Consider the following 25,551-nt stretch of genomic DNA (forward strand, 5'->3'; position numbering starts at 1 on the left):
GAAAATTGAATTTAAGGAATGGCAAAGTTTTTTGACATCGGCCGTTCGACAAATTGAATATTCCAATTACGGGATCGATACGGGATCGAACGAAGGAAACGAGGGAAAGTTTTCAACGCTTTTCCATTTCTTCTTCGTTTCTATTGATTTTACTTCGAGCTCGGGCTTCCTAATTGCGTGTCAGTATCCAAGGCGGAGAATTGAGAATATCCGGGCCACGAAACAACGAGCTAGCATTACGCGATCGTAAATTGACCAGCTCCCCGCCGGCTTTACTATTCGGGTTATAACGAGTCGTAATTTCGTCCACCTCTACTTTCCTCGTAATTCTACAAGACCGTTATTAACCGCCATCGTCCGGCGTATTTTATTTCATTCGGACAATTTGCTCTCTGGATATTCCACCGTATGTTTCGTTCGAATCGTAGCAAAGAAAAATTTAAATTTCGCACGTTCAACTTTTTTTTTCCATCGTGCCATCCTTCCGTCGCTTATCGGGGGGGGGGAAGCGAAGACGACGACCGTCATCGACCGTCACGGTTGGTCGATGTTCCAACGATCGTTAAAATTAATGACGCGCGATACAATGTCCACGTGGCGACAGGAAGAAGGAGGAGGAGGAGGAGACGAAACACTCGAGAACGCGGGAGAAGAAAACGGCGATAGAACACCACGCGCTTTTTTTTTTCCACGACTGAGCTTGCCTGTTTGTTCAGCATTGTATTCTATCCTGCGAATACGACGGAATGGAAAAAAGAACCGCGATATAAATCGACCGTTCCATCCTAACGATCAATCGAGTATAAATAATTTACGAACTCGCACTTTTGATCCCGGTTTAATCCCCAATACTACGCGTACACAACTTGGATAGATTTGTCGATCGCACGCGCGATTTCCCTCTGTCATCGATCATTCCGTATCCTGAATACGCGCGCGACAGTACAATAGTTCAAGTACGGTTAGGATGTTCCGGTATTATTAGGAGTTAACGTAATGCGATCAAAGGTAGATGATGATGGCAATCGTGACAAATCGTGAAAAAACATTTCGAGTGATTTAATCTCGTGAATAAAGATGGCCGATATTTTATAATTTTACGCGTATTCTTATTTAATTTCTACGAATAATTCAGAATTTCTTCTCTCTCTCTCTCTCTTTTTTTTTTATAAATATCTGTTCGAACTTTTGAATAATTGACTATCTCGTTTATTCGATAAATTTATATATTATCGATAAAAATCTAGAAACATTTCTAAATAACTTTATCGAATTTTGAAAATAATTTTCACGTTAACGTTCGATCAATATTTACAACTAGCACGAATTTCACTTTGAATAGTGGCACCGCGTGGAATTAGCGGAACAACAAGAAGAGCGATTTATATATCTGGACACGGAGTACCCCGTAACGAAAGAGTGGGAAGAGAGGATGGTGGTTCACGATCGTTACAGAGACAAGAGTCGTCTCGGGCGACGAATGGTGGACGGAGCATAACGAATTTTATGGTTACGCGGCCATTGTCGTCAGGGATGAGAAATTTCGATGTCATCCTGGCAAGTGGAAATAGAAATTAGGAAAATTCCTGACAACGGTGACAACCGTTCCTCCGTTTCCAAGTTTCGTAAACTCCGGTTAGTTGGAAAAGTAGAAATGTCGTAAAAGTTATTTTTCGTTTCATGCACCACGACAACGACGAGGAGACACGTACTCACTCACGTACATGAAACGGTGTTTGTTTTTTCGGTTGTAAAAGCTAATAAATCGCCAATTTATCGATTTATGATAAATTTAACCAAGTTCGAAATCGAAAATTCGAATTCAATCTCGAAAAATCTCAGTGCAATTTCGAATAATTGGAGAGGTTCACGTTCTCTATTCTTCTTTCATCTCTTGTTCCGTCGCGAGAACAAAATTAAACATCTATTAATTCGCCAAGTTTTCAACGCCACTCCGGGAGATAAAGTTGTTGATCACGTGGCGGCCACGCGAAACTTCCGGCTCCGTTTCCCTTAAGCGGACGAAAACAATTAATCGCCGCAAGACGGCCAACGATAATTCAGTTTGCTCCTCGTTCCCGGTTATTAATTCGCCGATACGAGAGTTTCCGTTCGCGCCACGGATCCAATTACGCCTATGAATATTAATTCCATAGACGAATCGCGTAATTCGGATCGAACGATCAAATTTGCCCGCCCGATCCCCGTGCGTGGAAAAAATGGTGGAAAGCCTCGAGGGGATTCGATAGAGTTTTCGAAATATCCTGTTTCGTTAAAGGAGATACCCGTTTATCGCATTCGATCAGGGAAAATTATACATAAGTGTTTTCTTTGTATCGTTAAATTCGAAATTTCGAACAATTTGATTCGAAAATTTTCACAATTACGCGTATCAATTATACACACGCTTTTTGTTTCAACTTGATCTCGTATTTAAAAAAAAATGGACTATTGAAATAAAATGGTTTGTTTCGCACAAAAGACGTTCGTAGCTATTATTTCCTTACGTTCAATCGATGTATCTTCTACTTCTCCAACTCTTAACCGGGAGAGAAGAATCTCGAGCGTCTCTCTTTTCCGTCGATATTCGCGATAACAGTGGCGAAAAGTAGCCATTGCGAGAACCATTTCCCCCGTTTCAATAACGATCGAATCGGTTAACGATCGGCGGGCGCAATTGTCTCCGCCGTTTTAAACGGCAAATTCATCTCGAGATTCGATCGGTTCTCGCCGAGGACACCGAGATATCCGCCCAGCGCCGCTTTCTTTCCCTATCTCTCCATCAACATTTCACTCTCTTTCCGTCCGTTATTGTTTCCTGTCGGTTCGAAAAGGAAGAAGAAGAGAAAAAAAAAGAAGAAAAGAAAGGAGCGAATCGCATCGAAACATCTGGCGTCGCGAGGAAATCGAATTTCCTAGGCCGCACTCCTGCCCCCCCTCCGCATTAATTTTCCCTTTTCTAACTCGATCAACCATTCTAACCCCTAAATCTTTTTTTTCTTCCTCTCTTTCCTTTTACCTTTCTCTTCTTCCAAGTTTTTTGCTCATCGATCCAGGCCGTTTTTTCGTAACTATCGCTCGATTCGTTCCCTAAATCGAAACTCTGAAAGATGTACACTCGTGTGAAAAGCGTTTCGGCAAACACGATTCATCCACTCGAATCAAGATCGAATGTTTTTCGAAAAAACCACGCGGTTGATTGGAAACGGACGACGGTCATCGAAAGACACTCGTTTCGATTCGTTCGAACTTTGCGGATAAGAAACGCGGAAGTGGAGGATGGAATGGAAGAAAGGATGGAAAAATTATCCGTGTTTCGCGTTATTTCTCGCCGTCGACGACTCCACGGGTTCCTTTTTCAGAGCCGGCTGAAACGTGCTCGCACGCCACGTCGCGGTAACGTGGAATTTCTCGGATATTGGGAGCTCGTTTTCGATAAAAGGAACGGTTACCGCATCCACGACGACCATCTTCCCGACTTTTTCCAAGAATGCCAATTTCCAACTCTCGTGCCAATTCGTATCGAAAAATTAAATCGAGATAACCCTAATTTTCTCTAATTTTAATTATTCTCCGTTATTTTCCACGCTCGAGTCAAATCTTTATTTTTTTTTCGCTTCTTCGAATCGGTTTTTCGAATAAAAACGAGAAATTTGAACTAGAATTTTTCCCAGAATTCTTCTCTCTCCACCCTTTCGGATTCGCTTATTTTTCTCGAAATATCGCCACAGCTTTTCCATCTCTCGTTATCGCCGACCCAGTCGGACAATAAACTCGTTACATCTACGCGCGGTTTTTCCCCAAGTAAGTCAATTTTCAAATTTTCTCAACCGTTCAAACGCTATAATCCCGTGGATCCAGTTTTAATTCGATAAATTCCTCGAACCGCGAGGACCGCGCGAGTTTTTTATCCATTCGAGTTCCTTCGATAATTTAAAAAAAAAAGTGGAGAATATTTCCCCATCGAAGAAATTCGATGCTACGAGAATGGTTTCATCGATTGCCATTTCGGCTTCCCGAACCAACTTGGCACGCTATCCACCATTTTCGATTCATTCTTCACCATCCACCATTCAGATAGCAAAAATAACTTCCTTTGCGCGTCAAACCTCGTACCGTAGGTTACCTGAACTCGAAAGTAATCAATTTTCATAGCGTTGAAACGGGAGAATCTGGTTCAAATTCGGGGGAAAAAAAAAGAAAATTGTTCCATTTATTCCTCTCTTTCGCGAGCGATTACATTAACTGGTTTCTGTTTTTTGTTTCATCATCGAGCGTGCACGCGATAACCGTAAATTCGATAAACAACTGTTTGCACAAACATTGGCGAAACTTTTCATCGCTTCGAGCTTCGATATTTTTCGATTCGTTTTCGGGAAACGAGAGAGAAAGAGAGAGAGCTTCCATAGCTTCCGGCTTGCAGCGTAAGTCAAACGCTATCCCTATGAAAACCGATTAATCGTTCTTGCACAACTAACATGTACACATTTTTCTCGCTCCATTTGGATCCCTTTCTTTCCAATCCTCCCTTTTATCCTTTCGATCGTTCATCGAAAAACCAAAAACCTCTTTTCGAGAACGAGAGAAAAGAGGAGGAGAACATTTTCATATTCGAAATTTCGATCGCGTTTTATTCCGGCTGGAATTTCATCGGCTGTAAATCAGACAAAGAAACGGGAACGCGACGGGTGAACGCGATAGCGGCTGGATTCCGCGGGTTTCGCGTTAATGAATTATCAGAGCTGTCGGAAAGTTGCATCGTTTTTCGTGCCGCCGACCGAGAGATAATAAAATGCGTCTGGCTTAATCTCATTCCTCCGATAGAACTTGCTTGTTTCAAACGATAATCTCTCCGTGTTTCCGTGATCGTTTACCGAAAATTCTTTCTCCCTTGATTCTCCATTCATCCATTTTCGGGGGAGGGGAAAAAGGAAGAAGGGATACACGCACGATTTTAATCGAACTCCAAATAAATAGGCATCCGAAATATTTTCCATTGATCGATGGAACAATAGGAGGTTACAATTCTCGATTAAATCCAATTTATCCTATCTACGTGCAAAATAAACTATCCGAGAAATTTTTAATCTGGAAAATTTGCACATTTATTGTTATCGTTTCAAAAAAAATAATTATTCAAATTACACCTTTTTTTATCGATTCGACACCTCGTCAAATTAATAATCCCTCCATCTTTTCCTCTCCCCATCTGTCGTAGAACCCATATAATCGTAAGATTAATCAGCGATATTAATTCACGGTCGATGTCGAAAGCACAAGCAATCCACTCGCAACTTGGCTGAATTTCAATCCTTTAAACTTTAGATTCTCTCGTTAGTAAACGTCCAGAGCAGATCGTGTACCAAATTCACGCGTGACACACGCCAAAAATCTACAAATATACGTACACTTCTTGAAATCAACTCAAAGGCTCGTACATATTAATCACGTGTCGAGTTATTTTCGCTCGAAATTAACTTGTTCGCGTTGCTTCAGAAGATGATAAATAAATATTCTTTACTCGGCCAATTTCGATACCAATCGAATTTTCATGGCTATCGCTCGTAAAATCGACGTGGAACGCTAGACCAGTGTCTCGATGCTCTCGGAATTTTCCTGGGAATGGCGTCCAGAGCAGCGTTACGAGGCTGGGGAGAAATATAGTAACGGGTCAGTAACGACAGTGTAATGCGCTAATGGCAGGCGAAAACACTTGCACGTGTGACGGGGGCGCGTTACGAGGAGGCTAAGAGGCTTCGAACGCTTAAGGATCCCGTTGCAATTCAAATAAGTAAGCGGTAGTTGGATAATGGCGGCACGGTATTCGTCTAGTCGCATATTTTACGTCGCTCGATGCGCATCTCTTTTATGCATCGTTAGAGTCATTTTCAGCGATCTTCGAACCTTGCTTAACGACCCATTCTTTCTCTATCGTCGTCGAAATCGTTGCGTCAATTTTCGTTCCAGCAATTTTAAAGTGGCTTCTCGTTTACACGAGGAGGATAACAGTTCCTTCGTTTTCTTTCCTCCGTGCAAATGAAATTTTCCGCAAACGGGGATAAAAATGGTTAGATAAGGTTTCGAGGAAGAATCTTATAAATCGATGAAAAGATAGTTTTAAGATAATTTCCATCGAAGACTTTTCCATTTTTTTCTTTCTTCCTCGACCTACGAAAGCTTGTCTCGCGCGTGACGACAAGCTATAAAATTATAAAAAGTCTTATTCCCGTTTAATAAATTATCTAACTGGGCGGTAGATTCGCCCTAGAACTAGGGTAAAATAAAATTGTTCCTTTCATGGAAACAAGGTAAAATTCCACGTTGAGAACCGAGCGGAATATTTTAAGCCCTTAACGACGCGAGCTAGTAATCGAGCTTGCGTTCTCCCTCGAATTTAACCGTACTCTCTCTAACAACTATCGTTTCGCTATCTCGTAATAAATAAGGAGAAATGTTTTCGCCTTAGAAAAAAAACAAAGACAAAAAATAAAATAATTAATGGAAAATCTACCCCCTTTGACTCTTGAAATTCTGTCCAATTTTCTCCTCTTCGTTCCAATTCGAAAAAGAAAAAGAAAAATTCGAGAACATTCTGGAAATATCGAACGGTTGTTTGCATTTTTGCCCACTGTTTTCTCCACCCTTGATGAAATGGACCGAGGCCCGCGAGATACCTGCAGGCTTTTCCATCCCCCCGTACTCGGGGATCACTCGCACGTGCGCGAATCACGAAATGGAAGAACGTGTTCTCGGCGTTCGAGCGAGGGATCCCAGGATTTTAGCCTCGGGCCAGAGGAATCGGTTCCCCTGGAATTTCGGACGTTGCGAGACCCTGGATCGGATGTAAAAAAAAATTTCACGCTTTCATTTCCGTTTTAACAACAATTAATTGTCAAAGGAGTGGATGATTCTTCATTTTTTCTCGAAAGAGAAACGAGATCGAGAAAGGAATCGAACTCGATCGGGTTCGAGTTGAAATTTCACCAGAGGGAAGATATCCTCGCTGTCAGATTTCATCCCCTCCCCCCTTCGATCCTTTCTTAATGGGCCACGAAAAGAGGGGTTCCGTTCCGCTTCCCAGCCCAGGGTGCAACTTACTACTAGTCGACTAATGTCTTTGTCATGTTGACTGTCGACAAATCGCTCTTTGAACAACCCCCGAACCCTACAGCGCAGGGGTGTGTCACCCCCGCGTACCTTTCCCCAGCTGGGGTTACGTCGCTGCGAGTTAACTAGTTTCCAGCTACGATAAAAGCGGCGGGGGAAGGGAGATGGAGTGGAAATCAGGAAGCAAAGGGAATGAGAAGGGGGCCACGAAAGTATGGGTACATCCGTTCGGATTTTCCCCGATTTTTTCCGGGGAAGAGAGAAGGAGAACGAACCACTTTTCTCCTTTGTAATTACCATTTTGTAACGAGAGATACGATATTGGTTTAGATTTTTAAATCGACGAAATAAGTTTGGAAAGAAGGGAAATCTAACCGAGTATCTCGAGCGATTAACATTGGCAAGTTGTCGGGGAAGAGCGATCGCTGGGCGAGCAAAATCGCATCCATTCAAGGATCTTAATTCCTCTTGTCGTTTCGTTGTCGTTTCGTTTCGGAGTTTAATCGAGCCGGCCGATCACGGACAATTACGATTTTGTCGAGGAGCGGCGTCGTTTTCAATTTTCAATCTCGCTCGTCGAGTCATTTTTCCAGCGCTCGCGCGATGGAATCGGACCGGAGCTGATCGGGCGAACGATAAATTTAATAAAACGCGCCCTCGCAATTTTATAATTGAAATTTGATGGCAAGTAAACTCGAGGCTCGTGCCGCGTCGTGTAAATAATATTATATACGTTATTTGCGCGCGCTTCCCGAAATAAACTTGCTTCTGCTTGTTTCCATGTTAACGAGAATATTATGAAATTAAATACACGTATATACAATGCACGCACGCTATCTGTATTTCTGTTATTTCATTTCCGTATTCCCCTTCGAACCTCGCTACCCATAATATTTCCCTCGTTCCCCTTTGTTTTTTATGCATCCTCTGTTTCCGATTGTTAAATCAAACTTTTCAACGATCGTTCCAACTATTTGATATATATATATAATAATTTATTATCCTTCTTTAAACTTAGTTTTCGAGATTCTCTTTTATCGAGACAATTGTTCGAATATTGAATAAATTTAAATTAGAAAAAAAAAGTCGTCAAATAGATTCCCCATTGCGTCGGTTTTTTTGATAAATGTAGATGACAGGATCGCCAATCGCTTTGAATAAATCGATTTATTAGAATCGGATTTTTTGTATATCGATGAAAAAGATTGGATCTCTCAAAATTCTTTTAACCACTTCACTCTCGAAAGCGAAAAAAAATTCGATAAAAATCATCTTTGTACATACATCGTTTCGAAATCGTAATCCATTAATTCGATCAATCGTTTCGTGAATTCTAATAAATTCGAAGGCGTTTCGACGAGAAGAAAAGGATTTGTCTCGAAAGAGAACATTTGTCGCGATCAACAAACATTGGAAATGTTTTTCAATGTTTAATTTTCGACGTAGATTTAATTATTCTTTCTGCTGCAGGAATCAAGTATCTCGGAGCGAGAGCCATATATTTTTTATTTACTCGAGTAATTAGTGATTTCGTCGAAAGAATTCGTTCATATTACGTTACCAGAGATAATATTTTCAGATTTACCGTTTTTTCTCCCTTTTTTTTTGGAAAATAAACGCACGTTCTCGTCGACATTCATCTTCATTATCCTCCTGCGTCCGTTCTTTATAACGGCAATCGAAGCATTTTGTTATATCGCGTCTACTCTGTCGCATGTGCGACCAGAGAGCCATAAACCATTCGAACCGATCCACCATTCGTACGACATGCCACGATATTAGGCTAGAACATCCCTGACCTACCTTTTTCTATTATTAAAAAATACACCTGGTCCATAAGTATTGAAAAGTCGTATTTTTTTTTTTCAGTCGAGACACGTTTGAGACCATCTTTTAATTTTTGAATACTGAACTTTAACAAATTTTTGATAACAGGAAAAAAGGAATTTCGAAAGAAGTCAAATTATTATCAATTAAAAAAATTTCGAAACATTTATAAATACATTTACACCTTCCGAGTTAATTATTTCTCGAAATTTGTAACAACTATGGTCCTTTATGATTTTATTGATTTAATTCTTTTCCATTCTTATTTCAAATGAATTTTTCCACTTAACATTCCGTTTTTTTCTTACGAGGAGACACGTTTTCGGTTTCCAATATAGGATATGGAACGAATCGATTGACAGCGAGACAGAATGTATATTATCTTATTGTATATTATATTCGCGTATTTCTCCATTTTTTACCTCTCCATTCTTTATACATACGATAAAAATCTCTTTCCAAATGTAATTCTCTCCGAGCATCGAAATATTATTTATCACCTCCCTTATTCGTTTTATTTCTCGCCGTACCAGAGATATCCATTTTTCGATAATAAACTTGTCGTTGGCCCATACGTTTAGGATAAAAACCTCGCACAGCTCGGGCTATTACGAGGCGTAACGTAACGTTGAAAAGAGTCGGTTTCCTGCGCGTTCGGGTATCGAGCTGACGCACTCCCATTTCCACGCGGCTTTTCCGCGGGTATACGTATTATACACATACCGACCCAATACACGTATCGAGCGTCGCGTTTTACACCCTGTTATTTTCCTTATTTTCTTCCCAAGTAGAAACCTCTCCTCTCCGCGAACCATCGTCATTCGCATCTCTGCAATGTTGCGCTCGAATCTGGATGTAAATATCGATTCGATGTATATACATATAGCTTTTATACATTTACACGCACTTTGTACTTTTCTTTCTCTCTTTCCTTTTTTTCTTTATCGATAGAATTGAACGAATATCATCGAAATATCCGTTATTAATTACACTTTGATTTCTATTTACTCGTTCAGGAAATTTTTTTCTTTTTTTATTAAAGGAATTTTTATTAAAAATTGAGGAGAAAAATTTGTTAAAGTTCGGCGACGCTTTCGATCACGTAAACGTATTTGAAAATGCCATTTAAAAACTCTTTTGACGCAGCATCAAAGATGGACTACCGTGGAAAATTCACGAGTCGCTCCTCGTGTTTTCGACGCCGTGCCGCGACTAAACGCATTATGAAAAATTAATATCCGCTCGTTTAAATAATATAAACACCTGTCGACGCCTTTCAACACGTATACATGAAACTACGTTAAAAAAATTAAATCGAGATATTTTCATCGATTCAACCCATCTTCTTTCGTCAATTTTCGTTCTAATCGGGCGGATGAAGCTCGAATGAGACAGGAGGGCGACTCGAATCGAGTTTCTCTCGTTACGGTGCGTATAAACAGTGCAGGAAGATAAATATTGTTGACAAGCGCGGGGAGAGGAGGAGACAAGGGGTAGGAGAGAAGGTCGCGAAAGGAAACGGAAGAGTCGAAAGAAAAGTTGGAGACGGAAAGGGAGGGGAAAAAGTGGAGCAAAGAAGAACGTTGTCCTATATTGTTTGGAGCAAGCTCGGAAAACTAACTTTTTTCTTCTCCGACTCTTTTACGAGTAGGGAATTTTTATATTTAATCGAATAATAAATTCCGTCAAAATACCTCGTACGTATTTTATCGCGAAAAATCTCGCGAGAGGAAAAAAGAGAGAAAACAGAATATTCCGAATATTCCATATTGCGGAATAGAGGAAAAGTTTCCAACAACTTTGCCGAAAATTAATAATAATTTTTCCAAAGATAATGAGTATAAAGGAAAGATTAAAAGAGGAAAAAAATTATATTGGGTTGGCAACTAAGTAATTGCGGATTTCAGTTGAAGTTGATGACGACCTAATCAAAGCAGTAATCGATTCGGATCGTCACAACTCGTGAGATTGCAGAGAAGCTTCATGTATCGCATACATGCATTGAAAACCGCTTAAAACAACTTGGCTACGTTCAAAAACTCGATACATGGGTTCCTCGCGAACTGAAAGAAAAGCATTTAACGCGACGCATTAACAGCTGCGATTTGCTAAAGAAACGTAACGAAAATGATCCATTTTTAAAACGACTGATAACTGGCGATGAAAAATGGGTTGTTTACAACAATATCGAGCGGAAAAGATGGTGGAGCAGGCCACGTGAACCAGCTCGAACAATATCAAAAGCTGGTATTCGTCGAAAGAAGATTTTGTTATCAGTTTGGTGGGATTACAAAGGAATTGTCTATTTTGAACTCTTACCACCCAACCGAACGATCAATTCTGTTGTCTACATCGAACAACTAACGAAATTAAACAATGCGGTTGAAGAAAAGCGGCCTGAATTGACAAATCGAAAAGGTGTTGTATTCCATCATGACGATGCAAGGCCACGCGCATCTTTGGTCACTCGGCAAAAATTATTGGAGCTTGGTTGGGATGTTTTGCCACATCCTCCGTCCTGATCTTGCACCATCTGATTACTTTTTGTTTCGATTTTTACAAAACTCCTCGAATGGTAAAAATTTCAATAATGATGATGATATCGAATCGTACCTGATTCAGTTTTTTGCTAATAAAAACCACAAGTTTTATGAACGTGGGATTACAATGTTGCCTGAAAGATGGCAAAAGGTGATTGATCAAAATGGGCAACACATTACGGAATAAAGTTATTTAGTTCCATGAAAAAATTGTCTTTGATTTTCTAAAAAAAATCCGCAATTACTTAGTTGCCAAGCCAATACTTTTCTCGCATCGTGCCTCGTAAGATTGATACGATCGTTCGATTAATCGGCGCGCGAGCTCGGATACTGATTTATCGTTGCAAGTTTTCTCTTCGATCAAACGTGAAAATCGATCGATTTCGACGCCGACACCTTCGGTTTTGCGTGCTTAATAACGCAGCGACCCGAGGTGACTGTATACGCGATTTGGTGGCTTCTGAAAATGCTGTTTTCGAAGGAAGCTATAATATCGAACTGCCAACGGCAGAGTAATTAAATTTCTACGTCGCTCCGAGCGGAACTTGAATCTCGCGGTCGATCGTTCATTGGCTGTCGGTCTGTCGGCTTGTGCGAGGTCGGTTGGTAAACTTTCGAAAGTGTTCTCCATCGACTTTCGGCGATATTCCTCGCTCTTCCTTTTTTTTTTTTCTTTCTTTCTTTTTTTACTCTTTTTATCTTGCCGAACCGAAAACTAATTAGTCCGTTGTTCGGAGAAAATTCTTCCTCGGTTTGTTTTAAAATAATTCGCGCGATTATTTATAGAATTAGGATTACCGCATGAATCATTTATCATCAATTTTATCGAGCGATTCCGGATTCTAGAAATTAGAGATTTACAATTTGATAAAATATTTAGTTAAAAATCATTACTTCGAATAAAATTTGTAATAAAGAAAATTTTTGGAATAATAACTCGATAAGAAGATGGACGAACGCGTATTTAATTCGTAAAAAACTTCTTAAAAACTAATTAGTTCGTTGTTCGAGAAAATTCTTCCTCGATTTGTTTTAAAATTCGCGCGACTATTTATAGAATTACGATTACCGCGTAAATCATTTAGATTCAATTTTATCAAGCAATTCAGAAACTAGATAATTACAATTTGATAAAATATTTAGTTTAAAAATCATTACTTCAAATAAAATTGGTAATAAAGAAAATGTCTATCGATAATTGGGATGATAACTCGATAAGAAGATGGACGAACGCGTATTTAATTCTTGAAAACTAATTAATCCATTGTTCGAGAAAATTCCTTCGCTACTATTTATTACTATATAATTACGATTACCGCGTAAATCATTTAGATTCAATTTTATCAAGCTATTCGGAAACTAGATAATTACAATTTGAAAAATATTTACTTTAAAAATAATTACTTCGAGTAAAATTGGTAATAAAGAAAATGTTTGGGATAATAACTCGATAAGAAGACGAGTGATCGCGTATTTAGCCCGTAAAAAACGCAACTGTGAATACGAAAAAGAGGGTAATCACGACGGGAGATAGTTGGCGCGAGGTGATCTAAATCAACGGTGGAAAAAACGTTAATTACACGGCGATAACAAAGTGACCGTTACCAAGCCCTCGTGCATCCTCCAACGAACGACAATAGTAATTAATATTTATCGGGTAATGAAACGTTACGTACGGATGTCTCGAATAATGTCTCGCGCACCACCAATCTGCTCTACTAATTACAAATCTGACGTTTCACGTCAGATGATAACTGATATCGAACGGGACGTAATTAGTGGACGTACTAGTCGCTCTCTCTCTCTCTCTCTCTCCTCGAGTGAATTCGATCGAATCGCGTACGATGCGCATCGATGAACCGAGGATACGAAAATATTATTTTTCTTCCACTCCGTGTTCGTGGAAGGAGACTTCATTTTTCTTCAACTCGTCCACCGTCTGTATCCGCTCGTTTCCAAAGGAGAAAAAAATGTAAAAAAATAGGTCGGTCGTCTTTTCATCGTTCGGGGATCGATTGATGGAGCGATAAGAAGCGGCGAGAAATTAGAATGGAATGGAAGCGGCCGTTCTCGTTACATCGCCTCGTCGAAAATTTATCGCTTTACCAGAATAGAATAAAACTATAAACGATTTTGCGCTTACGCTTACCTCGTGCCAGTTTTCTGCATTCCCGCGCAAAGAGCGCATAGTTTCGTTCTATCGAGATGAACGAATTTCGAACACGTTCCGAAGCTTCTTCAATTTCCCTAAATTCGAATAATTTGACATTTATTTTTTTTAAAAATTCAATTCCGCCCAATTCTCACCCGATTCTCCGTTTGTTCGAAAATTTCAGGATACGTTCTACGTGTCGAGGATCGATATTAATTATTACCGATGTAACAATTTAATTTTGGAAAGAATTCCATGTAATATTACTTATTAATTATGCACGCTTAATTTAATTCTACGAGTAAATTTATCCGCTAATCTACCAAGAAATTACAACTACTCTTAGAAATTTGCAGGTGACGCGAAGTTTAGGAGCACGCTGGCTGGAAATTAGTCAACCATGTCTTATGGAAACTCTCGTAATTGCTAATTAAGTAGACATTTGTCCGTTATTTAACACGCCACATTTAATACACGCCACGAATTATATGACGAACAGACGAAAGAACGAACGAGAGAGAGAAGGAAAGAAGAAATTGAATCGAATCGCTGAAACTTTTTCCATCTCTAATGAAATTATCTATTAATACGTAAATTCTCGAATGGAAAATAATCCCCTCCCCCCCCCCCTCCTTCCCGAATTTCTAATTTAAAATTTAATTACAATATTCGAATTGAAGGTAAAACTCGATCTCGCGAAACTTTTAATCCAACTACTACTACTCCTGACGAATATTCGTTAAATTTAGAAATAATATAAAATTATTATAGGCGAAAGGATTTAATAGAAAGTTCGTTTAAACGGACGTCCAGTCGTCCCTTTTCATCCCTGTCGCACTCTCGTCGTTGCATCGTTCGTCGATCGGTATAAATAAGATCAATTAATTAATTGGTCGAACCCTTCGCCGGTCGTTAGCGTGACACATGCAGCCCGATTTAACCTACGATTTAAAGAGGAAACGTTGACGAGTATTTACACAAACTGAAATTAATAGTAAACAAAGTTCGAGTAGTGAAAAAAATCCTTAAAACGTACAACGCGAACCGAGCAATAACGATGAACGATCATCAAATTATTAATTATTAAAAGCAATGAGCTTCGATCGACAGGAAGATGATGGTTGCGAAATGAACGAGAAATGTATTAAGTGAGACAGCTTGTTGAAAATTGTCATACACCGATTTATATTTTCTTTCCATTCAACGAAAATTATCCGATATAATTTCGAATTTTGATCGTCAATTTCCAATTAATTCGGATCCGATTATTTTCCTCCTATTTTCTTCAATCTTTAGACTTTTAATCCTTTATTCTTTATTAAGTTCTTTCGAACGCTCTTTGTCAACAAGTTTCAATAAATTTTTCAAATATTCCACAAATATTCTGCAGCAGTCTTCTTCGTACGTTATGAAAGATAGATAATCTATAAATAACCTACAACTTCCTATTTCTATCCAATACGTAATAACGATCACAAGTTCTATTAAAGTTTTATTTTTAGATATTTCGTTCAAAAAAGTTTCGAACGTGATTAATTTCGATTCATTTCGTATTTCAGTCTTCAAAATCAATGCTTCAACAAGACTCTACCAACGATAATACTCGATTAAAAATTCTCTTTTTTATCGAAACAATAGAAAGACAAAAGCGTCACGTCGCGAGTAAATGTCGAAAGGGATTCCGTTTTCGAGGGAGAAAGACGGATACGTTGCGTCTTGCAAGATGCATATTCGAGTGGAACAGGAGAGGAATTAATCTCGACCAGTTGGTTAAATCGATTTCCCTTTTTAATAACGTATAGTCGAATCGACAAGCAACGTCCCTTTCCTCTCTCAAAGAAAAATGACGTCTCTTCGCCGTTTATTCTACCTCCTTTCCTGTTTCGGATGCACTCTATCCCCGAAACGAGAATAGAAGTCGATGCTCCCCATATCGGGGACTAGGTACGATTTATACGGGCTGAATAAGAAACATAGACGCTAATTCTTCTTTCTTGTCGAGTCTCGCGAATGGGAACAGCTTCTGCTTGAAAAGCGTTTTCTCGTTACGTTCGTGTCTTTATCGCCCAGAGATTCGAGATTCTTCCTTCGTTTCTTTTTTTTCCTTTTTGCGGCGAAGAACTCGATTCACTCGAGAAATTTATCAATTGGCGGTTTCAAATCTATCCTTTTCCTCTAAATTTAAATCGGTAAATTATTTTTACCATTGGTATTCCTTTGACGAAAAGTTAAAATTATCTCGATCGAATCGTCTGGTTTCGAATTCGATCAAGAGAAAATCGAATTGTATGATCGAGGAGAGCGATATACAGGAACACGTTCGTTTCGAAGAGTCGATTTTGGGAACACGAAATGGATTACGTTTAATTAACTCGATCCACCGACGAAAGATCGGTCGTCAATGATGGATGAATTTAGGATTAGGGGAGGAGGGCGCGTATTATGATCTATCCTTGGAAAATAGAATGGAATAACGCGGTTCTGGAAGTGATATTTATATCGATAATATAAATCAAGAAAGTAATTAAGAAGCTTCGGTGTTTTATGGGTCGGTGGCGCGCCGCGCCTTACCGAACCAACTTTTCAACAAATTTCGTTTTAATTTATTCTTGAAAAGCGCATCGATCTTCAGAGTTTCGAACAACTTGGTTTGCTACTCGAGAAATTAAGAAGAAAAAAAAAGGGGGGGTGGGGGAATGAAGAAAAATGGAAGAAGGAGAAAATGAAAAGGGTAATTCCTGCTATTGACGGAAATCAAATTGGCGATGGAATATGATGTATTCGTTCCATTTATAATTAAAATTTCTGGACATTTGTCGATTTCTACTTCCAAGTCGCCGTTACTTTTATCTTGAGAATTTCACGATCACCAGATAAATTAAAATCCGATTATTTTACAATTTTGTCCTTGTCAATTACGTTTAAAAATATAATACGTACATATATAAGGTTATAAATTAGTTCTCGAAATAGAAATGTATCCGTGTAATGTTCTCGTGTTCGAAAAGAGGACGATATCGATTGTTTCTCAATGTAAATGGAGAAATCTATTCTTAACCGGGTATTGCTATTTGTAGCCCGTGAACTACCATGATGAAGGGTGATTCTTCTTCCGCTAATAAGTGCAGCCTTTCCCTTCCTTAATGCCTCTACTAAATTCATTCAACAAGCTTTCTTATTTCTTTAAAAGTTTGCTCTCGATTCATCAACCTGTCGTTTATCCTCCCCTTTTAAAAGTTAATCTATCGGAAACGATTAATTTAAAATCTTTTCAAATTTATATATTACATATATATTTCTTTCATATACATATCTGAATTATCCATTACACGCAAAGAAAATAAGGAAAACGGAAGGAAAGAAAGAAAGAAAGAAAGGATCGGATAGGATATTTTGTCCGCTGTAAAGTGGGCTGTATATTTTCGACAGGCGTACACGCGTTCATCGAATGAAAATTTCATAATTCAGCATCGACCCCCCCTTCAACTTGGCCCAAATGTTCAAAGATTCATGGGCCTTCTCCCCTCGATTCTCGAGGCCAACAGTCTGTCATCACCCACCAACGGCGGGCAACGTTCCGGCCGAGATCACGCAATCGCGATCGACCACGATCCCCTCTTCCCTTCTCCTCTTCTTCTCTCTCTCGCATTTCCACGGAATCGCACAACGTGTTATTTTGCGTACAACCACCGCCTTGCTCTCGCTCGGAGAAACCATCGAGGGTAATTTCTCCCCGTTATTTTTTTTTTTTTTCTCCCCAACTTACCTTCCACGAGCAATCTACACAATAATTCGTGCGTTCGATTAATAATGCTCGATGGATTATTAGCTTATTTGCCATAAATATTCCACATTTCTCCGTTCCCCCGTTTAATTTAAAAAAAAAAAAAAAAAGAAAAAAAAATGTAATGCAACCTATCTCGAAGGAACAATCTACGGAATAATTCGTGCGTTCGATTAATAATGCTCGATGGATTACTAGCTTATTTACCATACTGCTTTTTTATTCTCTTGTTCAATTTTAGAGAAATTCTTAAGGTAATGGAACTTACCTTGTAGGAATAATTCGTTTGATTAATAATGTTTGATGGATTATCAATTTATTTGCCATAAATATTGTATATTTTTCTCTTGTTTAATTTTAGAGAAATGTAATCCAATGTAATTCTAAATGTAATCCAATTTACGAATATCTGCATAATTCGTTTGATTAATAATGTTCGATGGATTACTAGCTTATTTATTATACTGTACATTTTTTTATTCTCTTGTTTAATTTTTGAGAAACTCTAAATATAATTAGAGTCTGCATAATTCGTTTGATTAATAATGTTCGATGGATTACTAGCTTATTTATTATACTATACATTTTTTTATTCTCTTGTTTAATTTTAGAGAAACTCTAAATGTAATGCAATTTACTTTGTAAGAACATCTGCAGAATAATTCGTGCGTTTGATTAATAATAAATGCTTGATGGATTACTAATTTATTTGGCATAAATATTGTACATGTTTCTATTCTCTTATTTAATTTTAGAATAATTCTAAATGTAATGCAATTTACCTTGTAGGAATATCTGCAGAATAATTCGTGCGTTTGATTAATAATAAATGCTCGATGGATTATCAATTTATTTGCCATAAATATTGTACATTTTTCTATTCTCTTATTTAATTTTAGAATAATTTTAAAATTGTAATACAACTTATCTTAATAATTCTGCATAATTCGTTTGATTAATAATGTTCGATGGATTATTCATTTATTTACCATAAATATTGTACATTTTTTTAAATGTAGTGCAATTTACCTTGGAGGAATATCTGCAGAATAATTCATGCGTTTGATTAATAATAAATGTTCGATGGATTATCAATTTATTTGCCATAAATATTGTACATTTTTTTAAATGTAATGCAACTTACCTTGGAGGAATATTTGCAGAATAATTCGTGCATTTAATTAATAAATACTTGATAGATTAATTTATTTTCCATAAGTATTGTACATTTTTCTAAATGTAATGCAACTTACCTTGTAGGAATATTTGCAGAATTCGTGCATTCGATAAATAATAAATGTTCAATGGATTATCAATTTATTTGCCATAAATATTGTACATTTTTCTATTCCTTCATTATATTTTAGAGAAACTTTAAATGTAATACAACTTATCTTGTAAGAATATCTGGAAAATTCGTTTGATTAATAATGTTCGAATATTAATTTATTTACCATAAATGTACATTTTTCTAAATATAATGCAACTTACCTTGTAGGAATATCTGCAAAATAATTCGTGCGTTTGATTAATAAATACTCGATGAATTATCAATTTATTTGCCATAAATATTGTACATTTTTCTATTCTTTTGTTTAATTTTAAAAAAATTAATGCAACTTATTTTAGAGGAGTAGGAAGATCTGCAGAATAATTCGTGCATTCGATAAATAATAAATGCTCGATGAATTATCAATTTATTTGCCATAAATATTGTACATTTTTCTATTCTCTTGTTTAATTTTAAAGAAACTCTAAATGTAATGGAATTTATTTTGTAAGAATATCTGCATAATTCGTTTAATTAATAATTCGATAAATATTTATATATATCGATACATTTTTCTAAATGTACTGCAACTTACCTTGGAGGAGTAGGAACATCTGCAGAATAATTCGTGCATTCGATAAATAATAAATGCTCGATGAATTATTAATTTATTTGCCATAAATATTGTACATTTTTCTATCCTCTTGTTTAATTTTAGAGAAACTCTAAATACAGCTTGCAGGAATATCTGCAGGATAATTCGTAATCAATAATGAATTATATATTTGCTTATTTGCGACAATACTTGTTTTTCTATCCCCCCCGTTTAATTTCAGGGAAGAGAAACTTTGAAAAATAAAAGTTTAAACACGTACCTCGATAACGGGGATATACACCTTCTTCGATCGGGCTAAAATTCCTTTTGTTCTCGCGGAACGCACATCTAGACGACTTGCTTACACGTCTTACTTAGCTTCCCGTCCTCGATCACGGTTAGAAGTCAACAGACAATGAAATATAAACCATAGTAACGTAGTTAAATCGCGATAACAATGGTTGTTCCGAGTCGCTCGAGATCCGATTATGAGATTACATAGTGCCTGCTCGAAACGCATCCTCGAAATGAATATAACAGCGAAAGCTGATTTCCGGTATCTGGAAAATTCGTTCGACCCGTTTTCCGCAACGAATTCTCACCTTTACCCCTCTTACTCGCTTTCACAATTTCGCTCCATTGATATCTCGCCCTTTCTTTAAAACACTCTTATCGATACGATAATTTTTCACGTTCGATGCAATCGGAATTGCACTCGCGCAACTTTCCGCGTATTTTTTGCTCGCCGTGGCCGCTACTTTTCTCCTCTCCCTTCTCCCTTTCCCCGCTGCAAGTTGAAAACTGTTGGAAGCGACGCGGCGCCGCCATTCCCGGCCACGCCAACTTTTCTATCCATCTATAGATTACGGTTACGATTCGGTCGCAACTGGTGTTGGAAAATGATAGGTTTGAAATCATAGGTATTCTATTTTCGCGATGAAATATCTTGGGAAGAGCGAGCGATATTTCGATTCGAGTTCGAAAATATACGATGATGAAAAATACAAAAGAGAGAGAGAGGAAACAGCGAATCGGTAATTCGAACGAATTCTTGGATGACAGACAGAGAGAGAGAGAGAGAGAGAGAGTCCGAGTTAGAGGCGGTATTACGGTTAAATTATGCAAAAACATCGATTCCAGGTCACGCAGGAAACTCCTCTCTGTGAAGCTTGGTGGAGTGGTTTACCTGCCACTGTTTGTCCGGTGCAAACCGCACAGCGATACTACAGCCAACTGTATTATAATTACGCCGGTGGAACGCGAGTGTTGACGTTAGACTTCATATCGGGCGCACGTGAAACCGCGTTTACGAGATGGACGGTGTTATTTATTGATGGCCGTTCATGTTTTCATCGTGCTGGTTCGGTAGTTAGTCGCGGAGGACTTTTCCAGATTGCGAATACGAGTGAACGAAAGGGTTGCTGTAACTTTTCTGCTTCATCCAATCGAACAAACCTTCGCTTCATCGATCTATCTATTTCAGAGATCTTTCGTTTCAAAGATTAAGGATGCTATTGTTTTTCATAAGCGCTGTTATAGAGAATCGATTCTCTTGTTCCGGTCTCGAATTTCCGTCTAATTTTCAACGATAAAGTCTCTAAAAGCTGCTTAAAATTTTACAAATATTACCTGACAAATTCGTTGAAAATATTCTATCACAGTCACGGTAATAATAATTTTAAAAATTGACACGGTAGAACTATGGATTTAAATTTCTTCTTTTACCTTTTACTTTTATTTTATTTAACGGTATTTGATAATAGGCATTATCGTTTCGTGTAAATCAATTATTTCGTACACGTTACCTAGTACCATTAAAGGGGCGCCAGTTTCAGTAGTATTAGCAGTTTATAACGAAACACGCGATGTCCTACATTATTCCGTTGAAATCGTGAGCATTATTATTTTTCTTTTTCTTATTGAATTTGTGCAATGCATACACATACCAGGTCGAATTTCAAATTTCACTCCCTTTCGAGGTTTCCAAATACAAATTATATTACATTTCCTCGAGCGATATTCATTTATAACGTAGAAAGAAAAAGCAATTTTCAATTATACGCTTTCTATACTATATACTTTTCACTTATAATCCACGCAATATTCTTGGTTAGATTTTTCGTACAATACAACGTGACAGCGTGGCGACAACAACGGTTGGCGCCACACCCATGAACACGGGATTAATCCTGACGAATTGGATGGGCAGGGATCCACGCTCGCAGCTTTGTCTATGATCTCGATGCGTAAGACCGTGTTCGATCCCGTTAATTAAATGGATGCTCGATCATTATGCGCTAGCTGGCCGGTCTCAAAGATGAGTTGATCCCCAAACGGAATCTCGTTTCGAAGAGCGCTTGGATCCAATTTTTCGCCAAGTCACCGATCCGCCACTCTTTCATCTCCGTTTTGAATACTCGGGGAGGAAAGGATCGTCAATACGAATGGTTTGAAAGCAAGTTTGAAAGATTGGAGATCCGGTTTAAATTTCATATTCATTCTCCATAACTTATTATCTCGTGTATCGTCGATGGATTCGGTTCGATTGTCCAAATTGGAGCGCGCGATTCGAGAAGAAATCGTAGTAATTTGCGATCGATCGAAAAATCAATTCAATCAGATTCGTTCTGTCGAACGGCATGTCGTTCTCCGATGGAAATTGTGCACCTAATCGCGATACAGACTGGATGATCTTTGCGGCTGGTTCATTATTCGAGATTACGGATGTTTGCCATACGTAACGAACGTGAGTCGTTTTTACGACTACGCTCGATTCTCCGTTTCAACGAGAATAATCCCGATAAATCGTAACGATATTGTTTCTCGTTAAAATACGAACTCTCGTTTTTCACTTTCACTCCATTTTTATACAATAATCGACACGAATTCTTCTTCTCGAATAATCGATCGTAAGCTCGATTATTATTAACGATGAGTTAATCTCAATTGGTTCGTTCAAGTTAATCGATGAAAATTTGATTATCCAAGCTATCTTCGAATTCAAACGTATTGCCGGTTAAGATTGCACGAAATGTTTAATGATTTAATAAAGCGATTTAAGCGATTCGGAGTAATAGAGAGACGAGGATAAACGTGTTTATTTTATACCGCTCTCCACCATTTTACCGCGAACTTGTCACGGAATCTATTATATCTGAGAAGAGGGGGGATTCCGTTTGCCGAGGAAGAGGAAGGAAATGTAGACTCCTTTGGTATTCGACTCATTTATTAACCGTGAAACAATGATTAATTGTAAGGTAGAAATTCCAGGATTATGATGTTTCTCGTTTACTTTTTTTTTTTTTCAATATCACGAAGTTAAAAATATCGGCGACAACAGTTTGAGAAATTGGCGAGAGGACGAATAGAAAGTTTGGTATCTTGCCACCGCTAAGTGTCTGTCGAGCGAGAAATATTCTATTCTTACAGGAAGTACTTACGTCCTAATTAGAGAATTGCAGTTATTCGAACCGTGCCGCGCTCATAATTACATCTGCCTTCGTACCAACTATTATTTAATTTACTCACCTTTTATCCCTTTCCTCCATCATTTTAATTTTCACATTTCTCTTTCCCTCCCCCTCTTCCATTGCGCTTAAATCTCTATTCTTAAATCACGCTTAAAATTAACCGTGATTTTTCCTTTTTTCATAACACGATCAATTTCCTTCGAGATCTAGTAATCTAATAATTGATTCGTTCGAACGATAATTTTGTAATTACTTGTCTATTTTAATAATTTTTCGAGCTTTTTCGGTTCTTCGTCAATTGCCATCGTGTAAAATTAACTCTTACAAAATTCGAGTCGAATTTACGTTTCTCCAAAGACGTCTCGTAAACATTCTAATCTCGACTCATCGTTCCATGCGAAAACGAATTCGAGAAACCTTTGAATACACCTCGCTTATTAGATCGAGCTACGATCGATTCGAAGCGAGATTCCTCGGAAACCTTGGTTCAAATGTTGCGTAGACGTTCGAAACGTCTCTCTTTCTTTCTCTCGTTTGTGCCAAAATTCGATATTCAAACGAATTTGAAGATGGAGCAGGGACAATTAGTACAATTTCTTCTCTAGAATTCGTAAACGCGAGGATGAAACGAATTGGAAGGAAGAAGAACAAGCGTCGATGGAAAATTGACGGAGATAAGATAAACGATTTCGTTGTTCAAAGAAGATCATGCTTATTGTAAACGAAAAGGGATTAATTAAAAATTAATTTTATTTTTACCTTTGCCTGTGTCAAGGAAAATGATCCCGCAACACGTTTCCTTTCTATTCGAGGAGAAAAACACGTTCGAGTATCTCGAGTTCTCATTTAGAAGAAGCGCGACAGAGGACAGGATTTTTTTCCATCTTGGAGAATCGCGATCGATAACAAACGTGGAGCCGTTTGTGGGAGTACGCAGAGTACGCAGAGGATAGGAGGAGAGAAGGTTTGCTCTTGAAGGGAGGGAGTGCAATTATCTAATTAGAAATGGCGGGCAAATGTAATCACTCGCGTGGCGCGCGGCCTCAGCTACATCCGACCAATGAACTAAACGGTATTGGCACGGCGAACCGCTTTTGTTCACGCGAGCTCGACTCCTCGGCCGGAAACGACGGCTGCACCGTCTGTTAATGGGCCACAAACGACGCGGCATACTTCCAGATATTGGAATAAAGCTCTTCTTCCGTTCTCGAGGAGAGCTTGTTTTTTTTTTCTTGACAGTTTTCGGATGCGAAATTTAATCGAGATATCATTATGCTCGAGGTTGATCGTGTTAATTCGAGAACGTCGATTTCAATAGGATGATTTAATACAAGTAGAAAGAATATTTAATTTTAAATACTTTTCTTATATGCATCGAGAAGATGGTTAATTTTACGAGTTGGAGGATTGTTTCGATGCTCCAAATTGTGTGCGTTTTAAAATTTTATTTTAATATTTCTATTTTAAACGCGCGATCTTGATATTCTCGAAATATTCGATCATTATCCTGGATATCTTTCCAATTATATTTCCATTTCACGAATCACGAACTCTAATTCTAACTCTAATATCCCGTTTCAAATATTCTGTTATCCTTATATTACGCGGAATACTTTGTTCCAATGTCTCCAATTTTCCCAGAGCTATTCCAAATACTATTCTTATCTCGGCCAAATCTTATTTTAATTATTCCAAATCCTAAATGTCCTCGCTTCTCCCATTACGTCAAAAAATTCATTCCTAACGCTCGATAATGGAGGAAAACGAGATCGTTTTAACAAACTATTGGGTTGGCAACTAAGTAATTGCGGATTTCAGTTGAAGTTGATGACGACTTAATCAAAGCAATAATCGATTCGGATCGTCACAGTACAACTCGTGAGATTGCAGAGAAGCTTCATGTATCGCATACATGCATTGAAAACCACTTAAAACAACTTGGCTATGTTCAAAAACTCGATACATGGGTTCCTCACGAACTGAAAGAAAACCATTTAACGCGACGCATTAACAGCTGCGATTTGCTAAAGAAACGTAATGAAAATGATCCATTTTTAAAACGACCGATAACTGGCGATGAAAAATGGGTTGTTTACAACAATATCGAGTGGAAAAGATGGTGGAGCAGGCCACGTGAACCAGCTCGAACAACATCAAAAGCTGGTATTCGTCAAAAAAAGGTTTTGTTATCAGTTTGGTGGGATTACAAAGGAATTGTCTATTTTGAACTCTTACCACCCAACCGAACGATCAATTCTGTTGTCTACATTGAACAACTAACGAAATTAAACAATGCCGTTGAAGAAAAGCGGCCCGAATTGAGAAATCGAAAAGGTGTTGTATTCCATCATGACGATGCAAGGCTACACGCATCTTTGGTCACTTGGCAAAAATTATTGGAGCTGGTTGGGATGTTTTGCCACATCCACCATATAGTCCTGACCTTGCACCATCTGATTACTTTTTGTTTCGATCTTTACAAAACTCCTTGAATGATAAAAATTTCAATAACGATGATGATATCGAATCGTACCTGATTCAGTTTTTTGCTAATAAAAACCACAAGTTTTATGAACGTGGGATTATGATGCTGCCTGAAAGATGGCAAAAGATGATTGATCAAAATGGGCAACACATTACAGAATAAAGTTATTTAGTTCCATAAAAAAATTGTCTTTGATTTTCTAAAAAAAATCCGCAATTACTTCGTTACCAACCCAATATTTACTTCAATATTTACTATTTTCCTCGAATCCGCTAATCTAAATAATTCTCGAATCGAATCGAATAAAAACGTATGTTTCGA

The 25,551-nt window shown here is 38.0% G+C and overlaps 1 protein-coding gene and 1 long non-coding RNA gene across 2 annotated transcripts in view; one reads left to right on the top strand and one right to left on the bottom strand.

Moving 5' to 3' along the window:
• Window positions 1-25,551, top strand: part of LOC724269 (connectin) — a 190,043-nt gene that overhangs the window by 24,681 nt on the left and 139,811 nt on the right. The gene's annotated exons all lie outside the window — the stretch shown is intronic.
• The window catches only part of LOC102654831, a 158,365-nt gene continuing 149,449 nt past the window's right edge, over window positions 16,636-25,551 (bottom strand). The window contains exons 11-13 of the long non-coding RNA XR_003305361.1: window positions 19,276-19,428; window positions 18,902-19,164; window positions 16,636-18,817 (exon numbers count right to left, since the gene is read on the bottom strand). This is a non-coding gene — a long non-coding RNA (uncharacterized LOC102654831). The remainder of the gene's footprint in view (window positions 18,818-18,901; window positions 19,165-19,275; window positions 19,429-25,551) is intronic.

This window comes from Apis mellifera, linkage group LG9 (genome assembly GCF_003254395.2).
Source record: "Apis mellifera strain DH4 linkage group LG9, Amel_HAv3.1, whole genome shotgun sequence".
Classification (NCBI taxonomy): Eukaryota; Metazoa; Arthropoda; class Insecta; order Hymenoptera; family Apidae; genus Apis; species Apis mellifera.